A 6,000-nucleotide genomic window follows, 5' to 3' on the forward strand; every position below is an offset into this window, starting at 1 on the left:
GGTGATTTAGAGGCACCTTTTTCCTTCTACCCACATTCACTTGTGCACATGTTACACATCTTTTGAGAAATTGCAAAGCATCTTTTTTCATGGCTGGCCACCACCAGTATTCCAAGGCGGCCCTCATTTGTCTCCACCCCAGATGAGCTGGAGAATGAATGGCATGGAGCAGTAGAGTCCGTATGCACTCCGGGGCTACCAGCTCCTTCCCCCCTGGCCCATACCAGAGGTGATTTTTATATACACAGCCTTGTTTTTCCAATTTACTTTTTTCTTCTGGGCTTATGGTTGCATATAGTTTTCTTAAATTCACTTCCTCTTCTGGCACTCTAGCTGCACAAATCTTTATAGGACTTGCTTGTGCAATTTCTTTGGCACGTTTATCTGCCCAATAATTTCCTTTTTGTTCCTCACTTGAGATCTTACTGTGGGCTTTTATCTTTACTACTGCTAGTTCTGATGGTAGTTTGGCAGCTTTTGTTAGTCTTTGAACTGCTTCCATATTATTAATCGGCTTGCCAGTTGTTGTTATAAAACCTCTGCGTGACCACACGTCCATGTAGTCATGCACGACTCCAAATGCATATCTGCTGTCTGTATATACAGTGAGCTTCTTGCCTTCCCCCACTCTTAAAGCTTCTGTGAGGGCTGTTAGCTCCGCTTCTTGTGCTGACTTTGATCCTTCCATCTGACCTGACGCTATCACCGTCCCATTACTGAGTACCACTGCCCATCCGGTGTGTGGCACTCCATTTTCATACTTTCTTGATCCATCTACATACAAAACTATATCTGGATTCTGTAATGGCTCTTCTTTAATTCTTCCTAACACTTCCTCTTCTCTATCTATAAGACATTTGTGTACCTCTCCCTCTATGTTCAGACATTCGGCTACATTCATTCCCTTGTCTCTTACTATGGAGTAGTTAGGGTTTTGCAAGCACAATGTTGATTCCCACTGACTCCTGCGGGCATCTGTTACAGATCTTAGTCGCCTGGTGTTGAGGAGATCGATAAGTGTATGGGGTGTATGAAGCACTAATTTTCCCATGACAGTGTATGATTCACAAGCTTTCACAGCCCACGTAGCACAATCTAGAGCTGCTACGCACTCCGGTAATCCCTGGGATACAGGGGGTCTTATGGTACATAGGGATGCTACCGGACGCTGTCTATCTCCGTGAAGCTGAGTTAGTACTGCAGAATACTGGGTCCCGCTATGGCTACAGTAAAGGTGGAACGGCTTTCCCATATCGGGTAAGCCCAGGCTGGGGGCGGAGGCTAAAGCCTGTTTTATTTTTATAAATGCCTCCTCTTGCTCTGTGCCCCATATTACTAACTCATTTGCAGGCTTTCCCCCCCTAGTGAGGTTTTGAATTGGTTCCACCATCTCTGAGTACTCCGGTATATAGGTTCTACAGAAATTAAGGAGTCCCAGGACTTTTCGGACTTCCTTAACTGTCCGTGGTTTCTTTAACCCTCGAATTGCTTGCTTTCTGTCTATTGTGAGTGCCTTTTCTCCCTGTGATATGTTATGCCCTAGATATAAAACTTGCTGCTGTTGCAATTGGGCTTTCTTTGGGCTTAATTTAAATCCTGCCTCGCGAAGATACATGAACAGTCTGTTTAGGGTTTTTAAATGGTCCTTTTCATTTGAACTGGCAATTAGCAAATCATCCACATACTGCAGTATCACAGTATCCCCTTCCAAAGGCACTTGTGCTATTACTTCTGCCATTGTCCTGTGGAATATGGAGGGAGAATTATGGAACCCCTGAGGTACTCGGGTCCAAGTGTACTGCTGGTCTCCTACTGTAAATGCAAATTTCTCCTGACTTTCCTTTGCAAGGGGAATACTCCAAAATCCATTAGCTACGTCCAGGACTGAGAATATTAAATGTCCTGGTGTTAGCAAATTAAGAATCGTGGCAGGGGTTGCCACAATAGGATGTGCCTTTGGAGTCACCCGGTTAAGGTGGGTGTAGTCTATAGTTAACCTCCAGGTCCCGTCTGGCTTCCTGACGGGCCAAATTGGGGAATTAGTTGTGGAGGTGTTTTTTCTAATCACCCCTCTGGATTCCAAATTAGTGACTATACCTTTAACTGCCTCTAAGGCTTCCGGTTTAATTGGGTACTGCCTGTGGGCTTTGTGAGTTGGTCCTTCTACAGATATAGGCTTCATGTTTACTAGCCCACAATCTTGTTTATCTGTTGCCCACACTTCAGGGTGAAGGGAACACAGGGTTTCTACTGGGCTCTCCCCCCACTCTGGTATTATTACTTTATTACTGGCAATTATGGCTATATTTTGAGATGATCTTTCCTGTTTGGACCCTTTGGCCCATTCAATGCAGCTAGCTCTGGGGTTGATTACTCCCCCGAGCTCCTTAAGGAGATCTATGCCGCAAATTGTGTCTCCTTGCTCGGGGCAAACCCAGATTTGACTGACTGTGACCATATCCTCGAATTCTATTTCTACTGGCTGGCTAAGGGTTGCTTTTAATCTTCCCCCTTCCACCCCTTCAATCCATATTGTTCTACGGGTGAGGGGGAGATCTTGGCTGGTTATCGATACCGAGGCTCCTGTGTCTATTAACATACTGCACGGTCGGCCCCCCACTCGTGTGTTAAGAAACATCCTGGGGTCGCCTTCGGTTCCAGCCACAGAGGCCGCTGATACCTATTTGCTAGCCAGGAGTTTGAGCAACTCCTGGATTTGTTTATCCTTATCTTGTTCTTGGGTACTAATTGTATTGGTTTTATTTTGCTTGTATGGCCACTGCCCTTCCTTACCCCCTCCGGGGTAGAAGCAGTTGTCCTGTAAGTGGCCGCTCCTTTTACAATTATTGCATGTTTTGATTTTATTTTTACTTTTACAGTCACGTGCCAGATGTCCAGGCTTATTGCACGTGAAGCAGGTAGTGGTTTTGACTGCATGCACAGCTACCACTTCTTCAGAGGGGGCGGTTGCTGCTACCTTCCTCTTTTTTCTGTTTTCTACTTCTGTGGCCCATTTCATTACTGCTGAGTATGTTTCTCCCACTGAGATGCCTAATGCCAGGACTGCTTGGTGATCTGCAGACAGCCCCTCCTTTAGGATTTGAAGGAATACATCATGGTCTCGGGATGTTATATTCTCCAGACCTGAATAAGCTCGGAATGCATTCCATTTCTTTTCAGCATAGGACATGGCAGACTCCCCCTTCTGCTGAACCACAGACTGCAGAGCCCCCCAGTTAGTGGTCTGGGCTCCTAGAACAACAGATAGTGCATTCCTAAATTCTGTTACAGTGCCTGCGTCTGGGTTTGGGATTCCTGCTGGTTCTTCAGCCTGATCCCCTCCTGCTGGGTTGGGGTTACGATCTTCAGCCCAGCGCCCTGTCTTCCATTTATTATCTAGATTCTCCCACACATCCCTGGGGCACTTGCACTTGACCAGGATGTGAACATCCTTCCTATGGAGGCCATGTATTTCTGTGAGGCCATCCAGCTTGTCCCAGAACTCAGTATTCTTGTTATCACGCTTGAGTTCAGGTAAATCAGACAGTAATGCTTGTTTTTCCTGGGGGGTGAAGGGACGGTAAATTTCAGTTGTTTCTGTTCTAAGTCCCCTTACTGGCTCACCCTCCGCGTTAACGTTTCTGAACCTCCTTAACTGTGTTTTGATTGGAGCCATATGCTGTACTTGCTCCCCTGGGGCAATTAATGCTTGTGGTGCTCCTTTATTATCTCTGTGGGTGCTTAAATTTGGCCTGTCATTTGAAGAAATGTATGGAGGGGGTTCTGATTCCTCCCCTCTGCTTTGTGCTGCTGAGTTTTCCCACAGATAGTTAATCGGCGGAGCGGTGGGCTGGCATATGCCAGGAGTTTGCTCTCCCCCTCCCAATCTGGAGGTGTGTCCCAGACATGATGATTCTTTTTCTCCGGGATCTTTTCCAATTTCCAGACAGTTACATATTTTAGAACATAGGCTCTTATCTCTCAGAGCCTGGTTTTGAGATCTTAACGATGCAATTTCTTTCTCCTTTATGTTAAGAATATCCAATAAAACTATTACTGCTTTGTCTGTTTTGTCACTTCTCTGATGGTTCCACCAAGTAACTAGATCTGCCTCTGGTCCGGCTGCAGAGTAGTTTGCTTTTTTAGCTGCTGCCTGCCGAGTTTTAACATGTTTATATTCCAAGTACTCTCGAGGACTAATTATTGCCTCTCCTTTTGACGCCATGGGTTTTTCGTCACCCCGGCTGCTGACCTTGAAGGGAACTTGCGTCTTCCCCCCCTAAATGCTTGTCAGCCTTTATGAGGAGTTACTTTTCCCCCTTTTTATGCTATAGTTCCAACTCCCCACAGCCTTGAATTTCATGAGGATGTCTCCCCACCCTTAATACCAAGCGTGTCTTCAATTACACACACATGCCGGACTTATTGGTTGGAGACTTTGTGCTATTCGAAAGCATGTACGTCATATGCCTTGGGGGGGGGCACTCCCCTAGGACTTGCAATGTTACGTGCAATGAGGAAATGGACCACCAGTTTGCACTGCCTACCGCTTGCGTACCCAGCCAATCCTGGGCTTAACTCACGGCCAATCGCTTGCTGGCGGGTTATTCAAGTCCTCCGTAACACACCCCTTAGTTGTTTAAACAGTACATGACCCTCTTGCACAAGTCTTCCCTCCCAAGTGGTACCCTTATTTAACCCCACTGCTTTGACCACATGTGTCTAAGGTCCTTCACACAAATTAAAAAGGAAACAAGATGTGTCTGAAAGGGGATGAGAGACTTCTATCCCTGGCCTAATGAGGTGGTAAAGTAAACATACTCACCTCTTTTGGATTTCAGTCTCAGATCCTCAGCCAGTTCACAAACTTGTATCCCGGACGAGCCCCCAAACTGAAGGACATAAATCCACACCGTGTAGAGGTCAAAGCATAGGGGTTTATTACACACAGCGCTGGCGGAGTGTCACCTGGCTTATTAGGCTCAGAGACACTGTCAATTAATTGATTACAATGAAATATATAGATTTTCCATGGGCGGGGGAAAGTGACGGGGTAGGCAGTTCCACACCCCGGGATAGGTTTTGCAGCAAGACAAGATAGCACAATAGCCAATGGTTAAAAGGTTACACAATGTCTCCGCCCATGGTCTCAAGTTAGCAAATTAACATTTGATTAATACTTTGATAAAATGTTATTAGTATAAAATATATATGTTGAATTCTGATTTGGGGTCCATAGGAATGGAGTAACTCCTTTGATTGTCTGACAGGTACATGTCTAGGGGATAAAGCAAAGAAACAGTGAAAGCATATGAAAATAGAGATTGTCTCCTTTATGTCTTAAGGCAGGGCATTGGTCCCTTGGAAGGGAGGTGGAAGGGTGCCATATCATTATAGTGACATGTGCCAATATTTCATAAACTCAAGGTTGGATCTGTGGGAAGACTGTTTTCCCTTCAGGAGAAACACAATAGGAACAGGGATCCTTTGTTCAATTTGAAACATTGGATGAAACATAATTATTCAGTTATTGCTTCAACATCTGGCATTTCTACTGACCAAGCAGATCTTAGTAAAGGCAATGTTATTTTGTTTACCCCAGCTTTCTCTTAGCTGATCACTATTAGCTAGGCCTCTGGTCTCCAGACCAAACTCTGGACTTCGGGTCTGAAAAAGAGCTGGCACAATCCATATATACCAGGTTGTTATATAACATGCACATGGATTTTAACCCTTCAATTACCATCTGTATTTCAGCTTGGGAGCAGAACTGGACCTGTCAGTCACTGGTAGCTGGCGAATGCCCTGCTCCCTGAAGTTCTGCCTGTTCTTATGTGCACCCACAGTGGCAGATGGCACAGACAGACCTCCCTGCTGCAGAGCTTTTCTGAGGGAAAATTCCCAACTTCATTTCAAATTTCTGAGTACTGTTTTGGCTCAGCAAATTGGCTGTGCGATTCCTGTCTCTGTTCTAGGGCTTCATTTGCATTTTAGGGAGAT

The 6,000-nt window shown here is 45.4% G+C and overlaps 1 protein-coding gene across 1 annotated transcript in view; it reads right to left on the reverse strand.

Moving 5' to 3' along the window:
• LOC135979666 (uncharacterized) overlaps positions 1-5,742 on the reverse strand; it is a 12,343-nt gene extending 6,601 nt beyond the window's left edge. Inside the window, exon 1 of the mRNA XM_065579942.1 lies at positions 4,826-5,742. The gene's annotated coding sequence lies outside the window, so the exon portion shown is untranslated. The remainder of the gene's footprint in view (positions 1-4,825) is intronic.
• Positions 5,743-6,000: the final 258 nt, after the last annotated feature.

The sequence above is a fragment of the Chrysemys picta genome, chromosome 1 (assembly GCF_011386835.1).
Source record: "Chrysemys picta bellii isolate R12L10 chromosome 1, ASM1138683v2, whole genome shotgun sequence".
In the NCBI taxonomy this organism is placed as follows: Eukaryota; Metazoa; Chordata; order Testudines; family Emydidae; genus Chrysemys; species Chrysemys picta.